Here is a 22,401-nt window from a genome sequence, read left to right as displayed (position 1 = left end):
AGAGAATGTGGGTGTGAGAGTATGTGAAATCATTAAAAATTGAGAAGAATGTGGGTGTGAGAGTATATAAGACAATTAAATATAAAGAAGAATGTAGGTGTGAGGGTATATGAGACCATTAGAAATTATGAAGAATTTGGGTGTGAGAGGGTGAGACCTCAAAAATTAGGAAGAATGTGGGTGTGAGAGTATATAAGACAATTAAATATAAAGAAGAATGTAGGTGTGAGAGTATATGAGGCCATTAGAAATTATGAAGAATTTGGGCGTGAGAGGGTGAGACCTCAAAAATTAGGAAGAATGTGGGTGTGCGAATATATGAGACCATTTACGTTAAGACTGTTTTTATTCCTAACTTCAGTTCTTCTCTAATTTTACTTATGTTTCAAATATTCTGACCTATTCTTTATTGTGGCCAGTAAACATAAACACAAAAATGCTCTGTATATATTTTTTTATTTTCAACTCAATTTCTGAGATTTACGTTACCATATTTCTAACTATATATTTGGTAGAGATGTTGCTGTTTTATTGGTATTATTAAGTTTCGCTTTCGGTGGCTACACACTATAAGTGACTGGTGTGGCCTAGTGTTTAGTGCGTTTATCTCCGCAAAGTGCTAGTTGCGAGATCGAAACCCTTCATTGAATATTATAGAACGTGTAAACCTCAAATAGCGAAAGACAAAAAATAAACGTTCTTTACGTATATTGGGCAGTGACTGCGGTGACAATAAATTAACCTCTGTAGAATTGCACATAACCTTCCAAAGTATGGGATTATAAGTTGACGACAGACATGTGACTTTGCTCAAAATAAATAAACGTTCATACTTACGAGGTGTAAGGATACATCTCAAACTGAATAGCTGGACCGGGCGTAGGTTTCAGGTAGTTAACATGCCGAGCTGTGCCTCTGTAAATCCGAGACTCCAATCTGAAGTTTGCCACTTAACCCTCTTTGTAGTTTCAGTAAATGAGGATATGAGAAACCCTCTCGAAATAAAAATGTATCTCAGAACAGCTGGTATGAGTGTTAACACTTTCAGTGATAAGCAGAGAACAACGTTTCGACCTTCCTTGGTCATCATCAGGTTAAGAAAATAAAGCATACCAGCGGTTCTGTGATACAAGAAGATATTCTGTTAAAAGCTTGAAGCTTACAACAATTAAACAGAGACTCGATCCTCAGCCTGGGAACAGCACAGATAGCCATTTGTGTAATAATTTGAATTTCGTTTCTTTGGACAAGATTTAAAATGGTAAAAACTAATTCAGTATCAAGGTAAATACCACTCAGTGATGAATTACCTAAAATGAAACAGTGGAAAAGTGAGTGAAACTTTTAAAAAACTGACTTAACCTCATCCTGCATAAGGTGAAGTACATTAGCCTGGCATTAGGGCCGCGGTTTCAAATCCCCTTCACACCAAACATGCTTTTCTTTTTAGCAGTTGGGGTGTTATATTGTTACGGTCAATCCCACTATTTGTTGGTAAAAGAGTACCCAAGAGTTAGCGATCGGTGGTGATGACTAGCTGCCTTCCCTCTAGTTTTACACTGCTATATTAGGGACGGTGGTGATGACTAGCTGCCTTCCCTCTAGTTTCACACTGCTATATTAGGGTCGGTGGTGATGACTAGCTGCCTTCCCTCTAGTTTTACACTGCTATATTAGGGACGGTGGTGATGACTAGCTGCCTTCCCTCTAGTTTTACACTGCTATATTAGGGACGGCTAAACGAAAAGAAACAAAAACACGTTATAATTAAATATATGCTTCAGACTCACCCCAACCTGCATATGGTGGAGTACATTGACCAATGATAGTATTTCTGGTACAACTCATAGTGTCGAATCAATTTAACTGTTAATAAACCAACGAAGAATAAAATATTTGATTATTTAAGTTCGAAGTTTACACATTATCAGGTTCCGTGCATTAGCGCACTGGTCGTTTTATGTACTTATGTATTTTTCAAACAAAAAACTTTAGTAATTCAGTTATTTTGATCCCCTATGGCAAAATGGTATGCCTGCGGACTTACAAGGTTAAAAACCGAGTTTCGATGCTCTTAGTGACCAAAGTTTTGCGCTTAACCACAGTCAAACAAATCATGGTTTTTAGATCTTGACAACCTAAAGCAGGGGCGTAGATCCTGGGGGGATGGGTGGAATACATCCCCCCTTCATATGGTGCATACAATCATCCCCCCTACAGTTTGGTCTGTTGAATTGTTTTATTGCATCACAGGCCTACAAATTGTGTGTTTATTCTTGCGATTCTCGTATTCTTACCAATCAAATTACATAATTAGGCCTAGATGTAGGCTTCTTCAGTAGCCGAAATGTACATCTTTAATATATGCGTGCTGCTAAGCTTTTCGATCTAATCGATAGTTCAAAGTATCAGTCAGTAAGCCTAAGTATACATGTAAGTATCGTGGAAACAAGATTACTCTGTGACTGCATGTTTACAGCTTTCAGGTTCACGTAATCAGAGATTCCCAATTTGCAAATTGAACAGTCCACATAAGTGGTTGCAAAAATCATCCTCATCATCGGGTGTAAAAAATCTCCGCCCCTGGTCTGTAGGTTAAGCGGAGAAAACAAATATCTTGGTTTGAGGTCTTATATAAAGTAATCAAAAAGAAAAGATTGACATTGTGATAATAAACACCAACATTAACCCTGCTACGATTCACCCCTATAAGGAAAAGAAACATTCAGATAATAACATTAATGTTAATACTGTGGTAATCTATCCGTGATATGGAAAAGAGAGTAGCTTTTTGATATAATAAATCTGACATCAACTCTGTATTGATACACCTTGAAGAAAGAGGAATCTCAAAAGGACTCTAGTTTTGGTCTTTTTGTACTCATGCTTACATTATAATTCTGATCTTTTGGATATCTAGATTATGTTACCTCTTTCGAATAGATGTTAGAATGGAAAGTCATTACGTTTTCCTGGCTGTATAAGTTGGCTCTTCAGCTTGACAAAAGAACTGTTTCTCGCAGACTACAGAGGTGCCTTTGTTCAACGTATTTTATTTCATAACCACGGTCTTCTGCGTTGAGTTTGTGTCTCCATACAACCATTTTCTTCGCTGAACGGGGCCCGGCATGATTAAACGTGTTAAGGCATGCGACTCGTAATCCGAGGGTCGCGGGTTCGCATCCACGTTGCGCCAAACATGCTCGCCCCTTTCAGCCGTGAGGGCGTTATAATGTTACTGTCAATCCCACTATTCGTTGGTAAAAGAGTAGCCCAAGACAAGAGTTGGTGGTGGGTGGTGATGACTAGCTGCCTTCCCTCTAGTCTTACACTGCTAAATTAGGGACGGCTAGCGCAGATAGCCCTCGTGTGGCTTTGGGCAAAATTAAAAAAACAAACAAACAAACAAACAATTTTCTCTGGACGAGTTGATGTTCTTTGTACAACCGCTGTCTTCTGTGGACGAGTTGGCATTGTTTGTAGAGCCGCTGTCTTCTGTGGACGAGTTGTCATTGTTTGTAGAGCCGCTGTCTTCTGTGGACGAGTTGGCATTGTTTGTACAACCGCTGTCTTCTGTAAACGAGTTGGCATTGTTTGTACAACCGCTGTCTTCTGTGGACGAGTTGGCATTGTTTGTAGAGCCGCTGTCTTCTGTGGACGAGTTGTCATTGTTTGTAGAGCCGCTGTCTTCTGTGGACGAGTTGGCATTGTTTGTACAACCGCTGTCTTCTGTAAACGAGTTGGCATTGTTTGTACAACCGCTGTCTTCTGTGGACGAGTTGGCATTGTTTGTAGAGCCGCTGTCTTCTGTGGACGAGTTGTCATTGTTTGTAGAGCCGCTGTCTTCTGTGGACGAGTTGGCATTGTTTGTACAACCGCTGTCTTCTGTAAACGAGTTGGCATTGTTTGTACAACCGCTGTCTTCTGTGGACGAGTTGGCATTGTTTGTAGAGCCGCTGTCTTCTGTGGACGAGTTGGCATTGTTTGTACAACGCTGTCTTCTGTGGACGAGTTGGCATTGTTTGTACAACCGCTGTCTTCTGTGGACGAGTTGGCATTGTTTGTACAACCGCTGTCTTCTGTGGACGAGTTGGCATTGTTTGTACAACCGCTGTCTTCTGTGGACGAGTTGGCATTGTTTGTAGAGCCGCTGTCTTCTGTGGACGAGTTGGCATTGTTTGTACAACCGCTGTCTTCTGTGAACGAGTTGGCATTGTTTGTACAACCGCTGTCTTCTGTAAACGAGTTGGCATTGTTTGTACAACCGCTGTCTTCTGTGGACGAGTTGGCATTGTTTGTAGAGCCGCTGTCTTCTGTGGACGAGTTGGCATTGTTTGTACAACCGCTGTCTTCTGTGGACGAGTTGGCATTGTTTGTACAACCGCTGTCTTCTGTGGACGAGTTGGCATTGTTTGTACAACCGCTGTCTTCTGTGGACGAGTTGGCATTGTTTGTAGAGCCGCTGTCTTCTGTGGACGAGTTGGCATTGTTTGTACAACCGCTGTCTTCTGTGAACGAGTTGGCATTGTTTGTAGAGCCGCTGTCTTCTGTGGACGAGTTGGCATTGTTTGTAGAGCCGCTGTCTTCTGTGGACGAATTGGCATTGTTTGTAGAGCCGCTGTCTTCTGTGGACGAGTTGGCATTGTTTGTAGAGCCACTGTCTTCTGTGGACGAGTTGGCATTGTTTGTACAACCGCTGTCTTCTGTGGACGAGTTGGCATTGTTTGTAGAGCCACTGTCTTCTGTGGACGAGTTGGCATTGTTTGTACAACCGCTGTCTTCTGTGGACGAGTTGGCATTGTTTGTAGAGCCGCTGTCTTCTGTGGACGAGTTGGAATTGTTTGTACAACCGCTGTCTTCTGTGGACGAGTTGGCATTGTTTGTACAACCGCTGTGTTCTGTGGACGAGTTGGAATTGTTTGTAGAGCCGCTGTTCTCTCTAGACGAGCTGGCACGAAAAGACAGAGAAAGTGAGTTGTGTTAAAATTATGACGGAAAAGTATCTGAGAGCGAGGATAGCCTTGGGGTTAAACATCTTTTCAATACAACAAGACAAACAATCGTTCGTAATGTTTTACAGGTGGAACAAAATGTATTTCTGATACAGTGACAAAATACTCTTACAGATTTATATGTAGATCAAAATATCTTTAAAATACAGTAAAAATACTCTTAAATATTTACATTAGGAATAAAACAACTTTTAAGTTAGGTTAGGCAAAGTATCCGAGGCTTTCTCTATAAGTTTCATTTCGACTTATGTTATCTTGATGTCAAACGGTGAGTTGTAGGTTAACATTTGAGAGACAACTTTAACTGTCCAAACCACCTGTCGTACTAGTGCACTTCTCAAAAGCCCTCAGGTTTTCAATCGCTTATCAAGAGGTTTAAGAGAGTAATCGTACTTTGTGGCTTTGACCAAGGGCGTTATGTTTGCTCAGAATAAGGCAACCTGCACCGTCTCCACGTGTTTGTTCAGAGACAATGTAAAAAGAGGTTTTTAAGATGACAAAATTTAGCTTTAGGGGGACGTAAACGGCTGACATTAACATGAGGGACGGTTTCTACAATGTCAGTACCAAACTTTAAATCTGAAATTATTTCTACAAACCCTTTCTTCGTATTTCTCTGGTCTTTTAATCTTTATCTGGTCTTTTTTTTTCTTGTTGTTAAACTGACTTTATCTTCAGAAAAACTGCTCAAACTTTCATTTCAGTGCTTTCAGTTTCACAGAGTTTGAAACTTTTATTTATGCACTGTAGTTCCGTGATCTCCACACACACATTGTGTTCAACGTCTGCTGTTAGATAACCCTCCTCGCTCCACACACACATTGTGTTAAATTAGATAACCCTCCTCACTGATACCAGCCCCTCTTTGTAAACCTATCACCCCTGTCTGTCATATCAAACCAACCAAATAAGCTATAAAGACGTCGATTCGTCAGTTTCTCCCATCACGTCTATATAACATTTATTATCTCTAAACTTGTATCCAAAGAAAATTGGAAGAGTAAAATCAATTTCCGTAGACATTTTAGACCACAATACTTTTGCCAAAAGGGGTTCCATGATCTCGTGCGGATGGGGCTGGAAATTCCTTCCTTTGATGCTAATAAGCACAGCAGAAACTTGTATAATGAGCGTAGTGACACTCATTTCCTCGACGTATCCACTCGTATTAATAAGGTATAGGCGACGTTTCTCTACCTCAAGGTCCTAAAACCTAATTATCTAAGGAAACTCCTCACGTCGAGAGTACCACCCAATCTAGTAAACAGGTTAGTTCAAGTTTTGAAATCTAAAAATAATAGTTTTGTGTATTTTCTGTTAGCATCGTTTGGTTTACGGTTAAGTAAAAGTTTCTACAATAACAATATCTCCTCGCAAAAATAAACACAAAAGGCCTGAGCTGTATAATATAAAATCTACGGCGCAGGTGTATTAACGAACAGTTAAGTCAGGAAAACTGGACGAAGTTACAAATTATTCGTTTTAATCTAGGCCTCAAATGTCAAATAGAAATTTTATACAACTGAACTGTGGGTATATCATAACCAGAAACGTGTAGCTGAAAACTCAGTGTAAATTGTCACACGATAAATTTATGCAACTCAACTGTTCGAATATCAAAGTTTTCAGTGATGTGTCGTGCGGCAAAATCGACCTGCAGGACAAATTGTGTGTATTTCAAAGAAGTGATATTTTACCAACTTTCCACATCGTGTATCTTGTATTGTGGTGATTCAAACTGTTTCATATTTTTAGAGAATGTGCTATACTGTGCATTTCTCTCACCCACAGGATTTCGATGTAATTCATTAAGAAATGCACGAGATTTAGAATTTCCAAGTTAGATTGGATTTTATCCATTTTTTTTTCTTTACCTTTTCTGCACAGACGGAAACTTTTATTTTATAGAAAAGCAGACGTAACTTTTGTGTAAGTTGGTATATCGATAGGTCTTAACATCCAACAATTATTTGTCAAACGTAGTCTAAAAATAAGCTGCAAGTTCAAAGCTTTTCTACAAAAACAGTTCATTTATGACCAAAATGTTTGGCCACGCCTATGTCACATGAGTTATTGATCTGAGATTGTTATTACAGCTTCACTTCAAAGTAAACGTGGATTTTTTTGTAATTTTTGTCGTCCGAATTAAAGACGACTGCTTTAGAGCAATAAAAGTAAAAGTACCTGCAGATACATAAGTATTGGTTAGGCCAAGCAAACTAGATTAGCAGTTTTTAACTCAAGTTTTCAACGGAATCATATGGGTGGACTGTTATTAAAGATAATTCGCTGCTGACTTTTACGAACAGATTTACCAAATTCTGTAAAATCATCCTAATTAAAGAGCGTTTAGTGTCACGTGATATTAGGTAAAACAGTTAGTGTAAATAACAATGTTTCAGATGGTTGTACCGAGTGCATGCGGGTGATGACAAGAAACTGTTAATCTAGATTCCATGGTGATACAATAGATGAAGTTTTAACATTGTTTTAGAGAGGAAACCTACCATTCTATGTTTTAAATACTATGGTTGCTTGCATAAAATATAAGTTTCTTACACATAATAGGGCTGTAATTCTAAAGCTAAATGTTTGTTACTATTGAGTGTCACTTTCTTATTTTCCGTGACTTGTTGGTAACTACTGACAAAAAGCTGTGGTATGTAATCAGTTTTATCCACCACTATACTTCAAGTTGAACAAAAAACGAGGCCTGGCTGACAAATGAATGAATATTATCTGTGAAACTAATATCAATGCTGACAAATGAATGAATATTATCTGTGAAACTAATATCAATGCTGTAAATGAATGAATATTATCTGTGAAACTAATATCAATGCTGTAAATGAATGAATATTATCTGTGAAACTAATATCAATGCTATAAATGAATGAATATTATCTGTGAAACTAATATCAATGCTATAAATGAATGAATATTATCTGTGAAACTAATATCAATGCTGTAAATGAATGAATATTATCTGTAAAACTAATATCAATGCTATAAATGAATGAATATTATCTGTAAAACTAATATCAATGCTATAAATGAATGAATATTATCTGTAAAACTAATATCAATGCTATAAATGAATGAATATTATCTGTAAAACTAATATCAATGCTATAAATGAATGAATATTATCTGTAAAACTAATATCAATGCTATAAATGAATGAATATTATCTGTAAAACTAATATCAATGCTGTAAATGAATGAATATTAGCTGTAAAACTAATATCAATGCTATAAATGAATGAATATTATCTGTAAAACTAATACTAATGCTATAAATGAATGAATATTAGCTGTAAAACTAATATTAATGATGTAAATAAATGAATATTATCAGTAAAACTGATATCAATGCTGTAAATAAATGAATATTATCAGTAAAACTGATATCAATGCTGTAAATAAATGAATATTATCAGTAAAACTGATATCAATGCTGTAAATGAATGAATATTATCTGTAAAACTGATATCAATGCTGTAAATGAATGAATATTTTCTGTAAAACTAATATCACTGCTGTAAATGTAGCTTACAGTTTTGTCACTATTTGTATTTCATTTTTTCTGCAGCACTTCTTTTCAAACCTATTATTATGTTACTTATGAGCACGCGTAGTTTAAAACTCATTATAAACTGTCACACAAGAGATTTACACAGTTTAGCTGTTGGTACATTATACTAATAAACAAGTTTATTTGAAATTATGGTCTCGAACAGTGGATGTACACAAAAGTTACCTCTGGTTGTTTAATAATAAACTCGTTTGCCTGTAATCTTGTGATCCTTCAGATTAAAGATTTATACAAAGTCGACTTCTAATGTCTCACTTTATTGAAAACATGTGACCTATACGTGGCACTTCCGTTCTAATGTCTCACTTTACTGAAGATATGTGACCTATACGTGGCACTTCCGTTCTAATGTTTCACTTTACTGAAGATATGTGACCTATACGTGGCACTTCCGTTCTAATGTTTCACTTTACTGAAGATATGTGACCTATACGTGGCACTTCCGTTCTAATGTCTCACTTTACTGAAGATATGTGACCTACACGTGGCACTTCCGTTCTAATGTCTCACTTTACTGAAGATATGCGACCTACACGTGGCACTTCCGTTCTAATGTCTCACTTTACTGAAGATATGTGACCTACACGTGGCACTTCCGTTCTAATGTCTCACTTTACTGAAGATATGTAATGGAACTTACAGATTATTTTTTTAGTTTATTTCACGTAAAATTTTTCGTGGACTAGAAGCTTTAAGTCTTCCTGACTTAAGTGATAAACAAGATGGCGTCTAGCAGTAGACAGCAGCCACCGCTAACTTTGATGTTGTTCTTATCTAATTATGTGGAATAAAGTATGGATTGGACTTTGGAGCTGTAAACTAGGCCTATTAAGAAATACACTACAAGCACGTGGACACGTCTTCTGATTAGTGGGTTCAGCTATTTCAGCCACACCTCTTTCTAATAGGTGCATAAAAATCAAGCATATGCCATGCAATATCCACAGACAAACATTGACAGTAGAATGGGTCGTACTGAAGAGCTCAGTGACTTTGAACGTGGTACTGTCGTAGGATGCTACCTTTCCAACAAGTCAGTTCGTCACATTTCTGCCCTACTAGAGCTGTCCCGGTTAACTGTAAGTGCTATTATTGTGAAGTGGAAACGTCTAGAAGCAACAACAGCTCAGCCACGAAGCGGTAGGCCATACAAGCTCACAGAACGGGACTGCCGAGTGCTGAAGCGCGTGAAAATCGTCTGTCCATACTTGCAACACTCACTACCGAATTCTAAATTTTCTCTGGAAGTAACGTCAGCACAATAACTGTTCGTCGTGAGTTTTATAAAATGGGTTTCCGTTGTCGAGTAGCCGCACACAAGCCTAAGATCACCATGCGCAATGCCAAGCGTCAGCTGGAGTGGTGTAAAGCACACTGCCACTGGACTTTGGAGCAGTGGAAACGCGTTCTCTGGAGTGATGAATCACGCTTCACTATTTGGAAGTCTGAAGGACAAATCTGGATTTAGCAGATGCCTGGAGAACGCTACCTGCCTGAATGCATAATGCCAACTGTAAAGGTTTGTGGAGAAAGAATAATGGTTTGGGGCTCTTTATCATGGTTTGGGCTAGGTTTTATTAGTTTCAGTGCAGGTAAATCTTAATGCTACAGCACACAACAACATTTTAGAGAATTATCTGCTTCCAACTTTGTAGCAACGGTTTGGGAAAGACCATTTTGTGTTTCAGCGTGACAGTGCCCCGTGCACAAAGCGAGGTCCATGAAGACATGGTTTGCTGAGGTTGGTGTAGAAGAACTTGACTGGCCTGCACTGAGCTCTGACCTCAACCCCATCGAACACCTTTGTGCCCGACCTCACTAATGCTCTTGTGACTGAAGAGAAATGAATCTCCACAGCCATGTTCCAAACTCTAGTGAAAAACCTTCCTGGAAGAGTGGAGTCTGTTATAGCAGCAAAAGGGGACCAACTTCATATTAATGCCCATGGTTTGGAATGAGATGTTCAACAAGCACATATGGGTGTGATGGCCAGGTGTCCACATACTTTTGACCATGAAGTGTAGAATGTTGACGAAACAACACCTAAAGATTAACGTCTTCTGCAACATACAAAAAGTATGTAACGTTGTTGTTACATTTAACTACAACTATTGTAAATGTTGTATTTCACTTAACTATAACCGTTGTCAGGATTCTTATTACCCTTAACTATAACCGTTGTTAACGTTGTTCTTACACTTAACCATAATCATTGTCAATGTTCTTATTCACTTAACCAAAACGTTGTCAGTGTTGTCGTCACACTTAACCAAAACGTTGTCAATGTTGTTGTTAATTGTTGATAGCGTTATCGTCACATTTAGCGTTTGTAGCATTGTGAATCTATTGTGTAGTTGTATTGTGTAATTGTATAATTATTATAACTGTTATTGTCGTCTTAATTATATCTATTGCTTTTATTTTTACAATTTTTTTCAGACATTTTGTATGCATCCTAACCAGAAATTCTTTTTAGTGTATTTACCAAAATTCAAATCCACAAACATGTAATCCTAAATACGGGAACGTTGTCCACTTGACTATCAAGTGGACACTTATTATTTTAAATATTTTGCATAACGGGTTATGCATGGCCAAGCATATTAAGGCTTGCGACTCGTAATCTTAGGGTCGCGGATTCGCATCCCCGTCGCGCCAAACATGCTCGTCATTTCAACCGTGGGGGCGTTATAATGTGACGATCAGTCCCACTATTCGTTGGTAAAAGAATAGCCCAAGAGTTGGCGGTGGGTGATGATGACTAGCTGCCTTCTCTCTAGTCTTACACTGCTAAATTAAGGACGGCTGGCACAGATAGCCCTCGAGTAGCTTTGAGCGAAATTCAAAAACAATTAGGTGTTTTGCAAGTGCATATATTATTTTTTTTATTTCTTGTGTCTTTTGTCCAATTATTTTCGTAATACTGGGAGCCATATTGTGCTTATCTCTACACTCGGAATCACAGGTTCGGGGGTTCAAATCCTGGTAATTCGACAGCAAAGCTTTTTGGTTGTGACACATAGAAGATGCCTGATGTAGCACCTGACGACGGTCTGAAAATTCTCTGGCCAAACATTTGTAAGAACAACAGTAATACGTATAATAAAGACAACAATAACAGTTAGAATAATTATTTTACTAGTAACGTTAACCCCTTGTCTCAATTAATTTATAACTTCTACAAACAAATTTGCATTATTTTCAGTTGTTAGTAACTTATCAGTTTGTTCGTTTATTGAAGCTGCTCTAAATGTACCTGTTCTAGCAGTTCTTAAATATAAAGCTATAGGCTAGAAGGAAGACAGGTGCCAACTCCAACCACTGACAACTCTTAGGCCATTTTTTACTAACAGATAACTGCATTTTTTTTATGAATGAAACCTAAAGATGCGATTGATTTGATATTAAAATATTCTTCTTTCCCAGTTTTAAAGTTTGGTCTAACAACAGAAATTCTTTATACGTCAATTGTTGGCCAGTTCCGAATGGTTGCCAGGGAAAGTTACAGAAGACAGGAGTAATCATCAGCCGTTCCTGATTTGAAACTATTGATCAAAACTAAGCTCTCCTTCCCGGTGACCCAACTGTAAGTTTGTAGGCTTCTAACTCCAGCTTAGGTTTAGATATCCATGGTGGGCACATCACAGATAGCAAAGCAAACCAAAAATGAAGGCAAACAATCAGAAGCACACTATCGTCCACGTTAAAGTGGTTAACTGTCACTTTTATAACGCACCTACTGTTTAAAGTATGGGGTATTTTGTGGAATGGCACAGTTCCTAAATTGGATCTCCAACTCCTAACTCCAGAGCACAACAATATAAAGAAGCCGCATTTTGAGAGTAGTTTAGATATGAGCTTTGTCAAGAAACGTTGCTAGACATTGTGTGTGTGTGTGTATGTCACTAGTTTATGTTAACTAGATAATTCTTTACCACTCCCATAAAGTTTGTTTTATTTTTGTTTTTGAATTTCGCGCAAAGTTACTCGAGGGCTATCTGCGCTATCCGTCCCTAATTTTGCAGTGTAGGAAGGCAGCTAGTCATCACCACCCACCGCCAACTTTTGGGCTACTCTTTTACCAATGAAGAGTGGATTGACTGTCACATTATAATGCCCCCACGGCTGAAAGGGCGAGCATGTTTGGTGCGACAGGGATTCAAACCTGCGAACCTTAACCCACCTGGCCACGCTGGACCAGAAAAAAAAAAATATTTTCTCTTTTTCTACCTCTCTTACAAATCATATATAATCTGTTGTTTTACTTTATCATCCTGAGAAGCTCTGTGTGGAATCGAAACGCGGCTGGGCGTGTGACAAATACAGTCTTTTGATTCGCGGAAAACATCTTAGTTGTTTACGAGTTTTTAAGAATAACACTTGTTTTCGGTCCAGCAATGTTTGGTGAGATGCACTAGATTTTCCACCAGAATGATTCCTTTTAAAAAGGCAAAACAATAAACTCCACTAAAAATCCAGTCAATTCCCATTGTTTCGGAAAGGTATAGTAAAATGGAACTTTCGGGCCAATCCTATATTATACGTTATTGTACCGTGTAAAATCCCAGTTGTTAAGCCTTCCGATTAGACATACCCAATCACCTTATATCACGTTAGTTACTTTACCCTGTATCTGGAACTGTAACCTAATATTTGTTGGCATGGCAACAGAAGACGGCTGATCCTGTCTCGCACCATCACTAGTTCTCTTCTTGAGAGTCGATATCAATTATATCCGACTGGAGTTCAAAATAAAGAGAAAAAAAAATCATTTTAAAACCTCCAACTGGGATGCGCCCAAGGGTGAGAAATAACATAAAAAAAAAAGTCTGAAGCAAACTAACGGAAGCTCCCTTCCCCCCTCACCACCACTCTACCCCCCTCTCTCTGCTGTCATGTTGTTACCATAGGGTTTTTAAAACCGCACAGTAAAATCGATTTCTTCAAATTTAAGGGACACGCTCATGCACGTGGCTTGGATCAGTTTAGTTCTCACCAATCAATGAGAAGAAGTGAGGCATTACAAGGAAAGGCTAGGTAGGGTTACCATGGTAACAAAGGCTTCTCATCATCGTAGAGATGGCTGGTTATCCATTATTTCATTTAGTTTTTCAACCTTATAGATAGACTGTCTCGTTTAACATAATTACAGTTTAATGCCCGCTTCTGGCACCTGAGGATCTCGGCCACGTGTGAAGTCCGAAAAATTAGAGGCGGATGAGACACGTGAGCTTGTACGTTTTCCTAAATGAACCACGTGATTTACACCTATTATTAGCGAGTGAATAGTAAACAGAAATACAGACACCGAATTCCAAAACACGACTTTCGCCCTTTGCTTTTCCCCTTTCTTTGACCCGAGATTTAAAATATTATTAATCCCACTTCTCTTTTCTCCAGGGGGCGTTTACGTCTACAGCCTTAACGATGAGTTTGTGAAGAGACCAGAATACTAAGATGCCTACTGATTCTTTCCCCACTTATGATTCAACTGGACTGTGTTTCCTTCTACGTACGTTACTGGCTTCCCTACAGACCAGCCACTTCTATTCTGGTCCAATGTTCTGTTACGCACTTCATGACATCATTGGAGTTCATCAAATTAATCATTTTATGGAAAATATCGAACCAAGTGTTTGTTTGTTTGTTTTGTGAATTTCGCTCAATGCTACACGAGGGCTATCTGTGCCAGCCGTCCCTAATTTAGCAGTGTAAGACTAGAGGGAAGGCAGCTGGTCATCACTACCCACCGCTAAGTTTTAGGCTAATTTTTTACCAAAGAACAATGGAATTGACCGTTACATTATAACGCCCCCAAGGCCGAAAAGGCGAGCATGTTTGGTGCGACCGGAGTTCGAACCCGAGACCCTCAGATTACCAGTCGAACGCCTAAACCCAACTGGCCATGCCAGGCCAAACAAATCAAGTGACTCCCACATTTACCTTTTTCAGATTCTTGTAAAGAGCACACAATATATACACTTTTATTTCATATCATCCGAATCTCGTTCTCTGTCCATCTTAAGAGATGAAACAAATAAGAGTATATGTTAACAGTAAGAGATAAAAAGTAGCTACGCCACCAATTATTTGATGTTCAAAACTTTTAGTATTTGATCTCAAGAAGCGATCTCAGTGTCGCAGATAATTATACTTTTAACTTAACTCGTATACTGGTCAGATGAGAAGTCAGTTTGAAGTACAGCTATTTCTTTTTTTATTTTATTGTTAACTGGATAAATGTCGTTGGTATAGAAATATCAAGACTATTTTGTTCTGATTCCAGAATTATTCCAGGCTCACAGGAGACATTTGATTCCTTGCTGTGTTACTGTTTTTCTATTTGGAAAATTAACGTTTCTTTCACCTTGCAGAAACAGATGAGTTATGCGTTAACTAAAATTAAATTATATAGTTTCCCTAACACTTCACAGATGTCACCACAAGGGATTCTTTTTTATTTTTAACCAAAATTATTTGCGCTTTGATTGCATTTAAAAATCGAACTTTTATTTTATTCCACGTTCAAAAGAAGTTTCAAAACCAAGTTGTTTTACATCTATAAGCTATTACTCTTAAGTCTCATAAGAATATAAATGTATGCTTTGGACTTATACCTGAGTGAACAGATTTAGTGCTTGGTTAGTTTTGAATTTCGCGTAAAGCTACTCAAGGGCTATCTGCACTAGCCGTCCCTCATTTAACAGTGTAACACTAGAGGGAAGGCAGCTAGTCATCACCACCCACCGCCAACTCTTGGGCTACTCTTTTACCAAAGAAGAGTGGGACTGACCCACTGCTGAAAGGATGAGCATGTTTGGTTCGACGGGGATTCGAACCTGCGACCCTTGGAGTCAAACACCTTAACCGACGTGGCCATGCCGGGCCGAAGGTGTTTTGACAGAAACAAAATATAATAATTTGTTAGGATAAACTACGAGGTCACAGTTGAAGCTGCAATGCTGGTTACATAAATTTAGAACTGTGTTTGCCCAAATTTATAAAACTAGATTCGGCATGGCCAAGCGTGTTGAAGCGTGCGACTCGTAGTCTGAGGGTCGCGGGTTCGCATCCCCGTCGCGCCAAACATGCTCGCCCTTTCAGCCGTGGGGGTGTTATAATGTTACGGTCAATCCCACTATTCGGTCGTAAAAGAGTAGCCCAAGAGTTGGCGGTGGGTGGTGGTGACTAGCTGCCTTCCATTTAGTCTTACACTGCTAAATTAGGGACGGCTAGCACAGATAGCCCTCGAGTAGCTTTGTGCGAAATTCCAAAACAAACAAACAAACAAAATAAAACTAGATACTTAAGTTTACAATTCAGGTTGCCTAAATTGAGGAAAATTATTATTTAAATTTAGAAAAACTGGTACTGAAGCTAAACCTCCCCAGCAGCACAGCGGGATATACGCCTAGTACTACTGCTAGAGACCATATTTCGATACCAGTAATTGACAGCGCATCCAAAGCCCATCTTGTCACTTTGTTCTTAACTAAAAACATACATAAAGTTATAACACGAGTTTCAAGTCGTAGTGTGTATTCCCACAACACAATATTTTTAAACAATATATAAAAATATTAGAAGTGCTTCTTTACAAGCGGTTTCTCAGACTTTATCTCATTGTTTCAAGATGTTTACTGATTTTTGCTAAGTTTAATGAAGTGGGAGTTTTTAAAACATTCTTGACACAAAAAAAAACCTTTAGGTTAAGAAACAAGAGACTTAGTTTATGGCATTAATTATTTTAACGGTGTGTACATTAAATTAATTTTCCCTTCAGTGAATCTCAAAAAAATTAATTTGCGTTTTAATGAAACAAAGTATAAAACAAGAACTTGAGTTGTCATGTTATCAGGATAATGAAACTTTCCTCAAATTGCTCATGAAATCTGAAAAATAAAAGTGATAAAAATATATTTTAATTATCTTTTAAGGCTCATAATATGACTTTTTCTTTACCTAATTATGAAGAGTGAGATTGACCGTCACATTATAATGCCCCCTTTTTTTTTTACACATTTTGAATTTGCAGACCCCTCGTGAGTCAGCCAGAAAACTGCAGATTTACAACACCCCTGGTGGGCATACCACAGGTAAGCCCATGGTGTGGCTTTGTACTTAACACCAAACACCTCAAACAATCAGATATCGCCACCAAGTGTGGGATTTCCACGCATGCGTATTGTTAAAAGAGAAGAGGAACAAGTACCTTGTAAACAAGCTGTGAGTGTACAAACAATCCTAAAAAAAACTCGTGAAAACTCGTCCACAGCGTGAACTTGTTTTAGGTTTAGCTTCCCTTACCATGACTTGTACACGGATGTAATCTCAAACTTAATTCTACAAGCCAAACAACCTTGAATACAGGCCTAAATACGTCCTCGATATGTGATTAATAACTAATTTCAGAATGTAAAAATGGTGAGAAACGTACTTGAAGGTTTAGAAAGTCTTGGGGACATAACCGTGAGAAACGTGTCAGACAGCAGAATGACGACCAGTTACTAGAAGCGAAGCGGTGAAGATTTGAAGGTTAGGGCAAGTAAATCTGTCCATTAATTGATTCACTTCTTTAGAAGAGAGAGAAGAACGTAATTCGTTGGACGAGTCAATAGACGAGATCGTGTTTTTTTTTCAGATAATTTTCAAAACGGTTTTGTCATTACTCCTTGAAGTTAGCTTGCTTACAGAAACTTGGTGTTATTTTTAAAAAACAGGAGTTACCAGCCATTACTGGACGAACATTAGATGATTACAATAAATAGAATACTCAATGCTTTGTACACTATACAATCGGTGTCTTTAAGGAGCCGAGCTCTTTATTATTTATGAAACAAAAGATAAAAATATCAATACAGATAATGTTAAACTTTGTTGCACATGTTCATAAATACATTAACTTTCAATCAGGGTAAAAAACATCACAAAACTAGTAATCAAAACATTTGTAAAATGATGTAGGAATGGCAATGCCAAGAAAAATGCAAACAAGGGTAATAATATGATTTTAATATTACATTTTAATGTTACACTGCAAAATGCATACTTAATATTACTGTAATTAGAGGTTGTATATTCCAGACGCTTGTTATGCAGTTTATCATAATATGACGGCCATGTCAGGGTAGATAACACATAGTATAACTAAGATCGTAGAACTTGCATAGTAGTTAAAACAAGTTCTGTCAAAATATGTCTCAATTATTACAGACTGTTACATAGTCTTGTTACGAGGTCGGTCGATTTGTACGACCGTGTATTTTACAGTGTAACATTAAATTTTATTATTAAAAGTCGTAGAGATGATTTATATATAACTGTATTATTCCTGTATCATTGTTTGCATATTGTTTGACACTATTTTCATTACTTTTATTAGTTTCAGCGATCCTCCCAGTCGCCATAAATCTACTCATTATAAACCAACTATTGTATTGAATTCATCATTTTATTATTCTCTCTCCATCTCATAGTACCTCATGTATCGTAACCTTTGTCTCTCTTATTTCATAGTACCTGGTGTACCACAACCTCCATCTGAAATTATATTGTTTACCAACTGTTTCGTCTCTCCAGGTTACAGTATCACGTGTAGTTATTTTTTCTATTCCCTAATACTCACGACTTTGCTCATTGGTCCTGAAACACAACTATTACATAATTACATTGTTTGACGTTTTCAAACCCATTATAATAGAGAAGCAAATCAAATGCCAAAATTTAAATTCTCGCTGATTTCTTTTTAGACTTTTAATAATGTTTGTCAATGAACAAATAACTAAAAAAGATATTAACTCCAGCACTGCCTAAACTAAGTATTATTAACACTACATCAGCAGAAGTGTTATCGTGTCTCTTACATAGATACAGAGTTTCTAAATATAAGTTTCTTTTATTACATACCTTTAAAGTCGCCTAAAGAAGACATTAAAAACATAGGACGTCTTTCTCACACACTTTTACGGTAGCATAAAGAATTATAAAGTCGGACTATCTTTCTCACACACTTGTAAGGTATCCTGGAGAATTATAAAGTCAGACTGTCTTTATCACACATTTGTAAAATATCCCAGAGAATTATAAAGTCAGGCTGCCTTTATTACATATTTTTAGAGTGTCAAAGATAATAGCAAGGATATTGAATCCATCTGGGTTTCTATAAGTGAATATAAAGGGAAAATGTTTTTTAGTGGAAATATGTTACAGACCACCAGGTGACACTATTAACTGTTCGAGACTGATTTCTTCACCAACTAATCAAGGAATCTACTAGAAATAATGTTATTTTAGATTTATTGTTAACTTCTAATACAGAAATGGTTGAGAGGGTAGAAATTGGGGAACAACTAGGTACAAGTATTCATTGCTGTATTAGATTTGATGTTTTGCTGTTTACAGAAATATTGAAATTTTAATTCCAAATTTGAAAAAGCAAATATTGAAGGAATGCGAGATGTGAGACATTTTTAAAGAGAAATTTTTGAATATTCAAGACAAACATATTCCTTATAGAGAGAAAAGAATGGCTGCAAATAAACAAAAAAAAAAGGTTGGCCCACAAATAGACTAAAATTTAAAAAACATAAACAATTTAAGTTGAGAATTAGAATATTACAGAATATTAAGACGTCAAAATGGACGTATGAAAAGAGTTGGATGAAAGTGTAGAAATTAACATTAAGTATTTCTTTAAATGAAATAAGGGTAAACAAAATGTTAGAATGGGGGAAAGAGACGATAAAGAAAGGCTGATGATACTGGGATATTAAATTTTGCTTTTTTTTTCAGTTTTTTTACTAACGAATATTTAAGCTGCATTCCTCAACCTGAACAGTTGATAAGATCGAACTAGGTGATCGTATTAGTTTTAAATTTGTTTTAAAAAATTGGAGAGTTTAGAGAATGATAAGGCTCCTGGGCTAGGTTATATTTTCTCAAGAGTTTTGAAATTGGTTAAAAATTGGATACGTGAGCCACTTACTACTATTTTTGAAAGTTCTTGAATAGTGGGTAAGTACCAGAGGATTGTCACTCCAAGGGAGGTAATATAAGTTGTCCCAGTAATTATAGACTCATTAGTTTTACATCATTGTGGGAAAAGATTTGAATGCCTAATAAAAGATGTTTTACAAAGAAATTTAACAAAATTTAGAATTTTATTGAATAGTCAACATGGTTTCACTGAGAGAAACTCTTGTCTTACAAATATTTTTGAAAATGTTACTGCATATGTAGATGAGGAAATGGTGTAGATGTCAGAAAGTATTTAAAAGGTTTGTAGAACATTATCTCTACAGGTTGGAGGGTTACGTTAGGAAACTAGGTAGAAGAGTGGCTGGATGGAAGAAAGCAGATGGTTGTTACAAATGGTGTTCAGTCAAACTGGAGTAATGTCACAAGTGAGGTACCTCAGGACTCAGCATTAGGACCTTTGTTCTTTTGATTTAGATTAATGACATACATGAAGGAATGGTCAATAAATTACTTATATTTGATGATAATGTCAAGGTCTTGGATGTTGCTGGCTGTAGCGGGATACTTCTTGTTTACAAAAGGATTTATATCATTCAGTGAGTTGGGCAAGTTAATGGCAGATGGGTTTTAATTATGATAAATTGGAGATTATGCATTTGGATTATCATAATTTAAGTTACAAGTATAATTTGGATGAGAATAACCTTTGGTGTAATAGTTGATCAGTCTCTTAAGAATTTCAAGTAGGGTGCTGTTGCTATTGGTGAAGCAAATAGGATTTTAAGTTGTATATACAGATGTATTGAATACAAGTCTAAATACATTATAATTTCATTGTACAGGTAAGGCCACATTTGTAATATTGTGTTCAGTCTTTGGTTCTTTACATTAAAAAGGACATTGAAGTGTTGGAAAGGGTTCTGAAAAGGAATACTAGAATGGTGTCTGAAATGGAGAAGATTGTCAAATGAAAAGAATTTGAATTTTCTCAAACTGGATTTTATTGGAAACTAAGTGCTAGAGAGGACCAGATTGAAGTGTTTTTAATATTGTAAATGGAGCTGATAAAGATAAGACATCTTTTTGTCATCCATAACAGAGAGAATAGAAAAACAAAGGAACATATATACATTGTGGAAATACTATTCAGCTAAGACGGTTTTATTTTTCTAATAGGGTGGTTCCATATTAGAACGTATTGTTTTCTAATATTATAGAAGCACTGGGTTTAAGAGAAAGCTTGAAACCTCTGGATCTAAGGGTTTTGTAAATGTTGCTCAACAGTTTTAGTTCAGAGGATGGGACAGCTTAACTAGGTAGCGATTTCCGCTTTCTCCCTAAACACTATACTACATCATGTTTAAACATGATAAAATTAGGCTGTCTTTCTTACAAAGTTGTAATTTATCCCAGTGAAAAGGTTACCAAGAGAATAAGACTTACATACACAGTTCTTAAAGCGTCCTAAAAATATCATAGATGGAGAGCCTTTCTTTTTTAAAGCTTCAACATATCTTAAAGAAAGCGTAATAGACATAGACTGTCTTTTTATACTCAAGTTTTAAACTGTCATAGGGAAAAAATACAGCGATTTAAAACGTGTTTTACGTTCAACAGAATTGAGAGATATTTATTTACAAATGCACATTGTTACCTACGTCTTTATAAGGACACTATACTGTGTTAGACGTATTTGACCTTGAACACTATTGAGAGATATTTATTACCAAATGCATATTGTTACCTACTACTTTATAAAAACACTATACTATATTAGACGTGTTTTACGTTCAACAGTGTTGAGAGATATTTATTACTTGATGTATATCTTTAAATAAATATTTAAAAAGAAACTATACTATGTTATACGTGTTTTATGTTCAACAGTATTGGGAGATATTTATTATCAAATCCATGTTCTTACCTAAATCTTTATAAAGATACTATACTATGTTAAACGTGTTTTACGTTCAAAAGTGTTGAGAGATATTAATTATCAAATGCACATGATTATCTAAAACATTATAAAGACACTATACTATGCTAGAAATGTTTTGCGTTGATCAGCGTTGAGAGATATTTATTTTTTAAGTGCATATTGTTTCCAAAAACTTAATAAAGACACTATATTATATTCGACGTATTTTACGTTCAGCAGTGTTGAGAGATATTTACTACCAAATGCATACTGTTACCTAAATCTTTATAAAAACACTATACTATGTTAGACATCTTTTACGTTCAAAAGTGTTGAGATATATTTATTACTTGATGTATATCTTTAAATAAATCTTTATAAAGAGACTATAGTATGTTATACGTGTTTAACGTTCTAGAGTATTGGGAGATATTTATTACCAAATCCGTGTTCTTCCCTAAATCTTCATAAAGATACTATACTATGTTAGACGTGTTTTACGTTCAACACTGTTGAGAGACATTTATTACGAAATACATATTGTTACCATAAACTTTATAAAAACAGTATAGTATGTTAGACGTATTTTAGTTTCAACAGTGTTGAGATATATTTATTACTAAATGCATATTATTACCTGAATATTTATAAAGACATATAATGTATTAGACATGTTTTATGTTCCACTTTGTTGACAGATATTTATTTCTAAATGTATATTGTAACCTAGATTTTTATAAAGACACTATACAATGTTCGACTAAAACAGCAGCTCATGCATGGCGTGTCAAGGTCGTTGTACCAAATTTTAAATATAGCGAAACGTAATTATTTTTCTCATCAGAAAGTCTTCAACTAGTGAGTTGCACCCGCCGCCTGCCAGCTAGTTCTACCCGAAT

The sequence above is a fragment of the Tachypleus tridentatus genome, chromosome 9, assembly GCF_004210375.1.
Source record: "Tachypleus tridentatus isolate NWPU-2018 chromosome 9, ASM421037v1, whole genome shotgun sequence".
Taxonomy (NCBI): Eukaryota; Metazoa; Arthropoda; class Merostomata; order Xiphosura; family Limulidae; genus Tachypleus; species Tachypleus tridentatus.
This window is presented reverse-complemented; position numbering follows the sequence as displayed.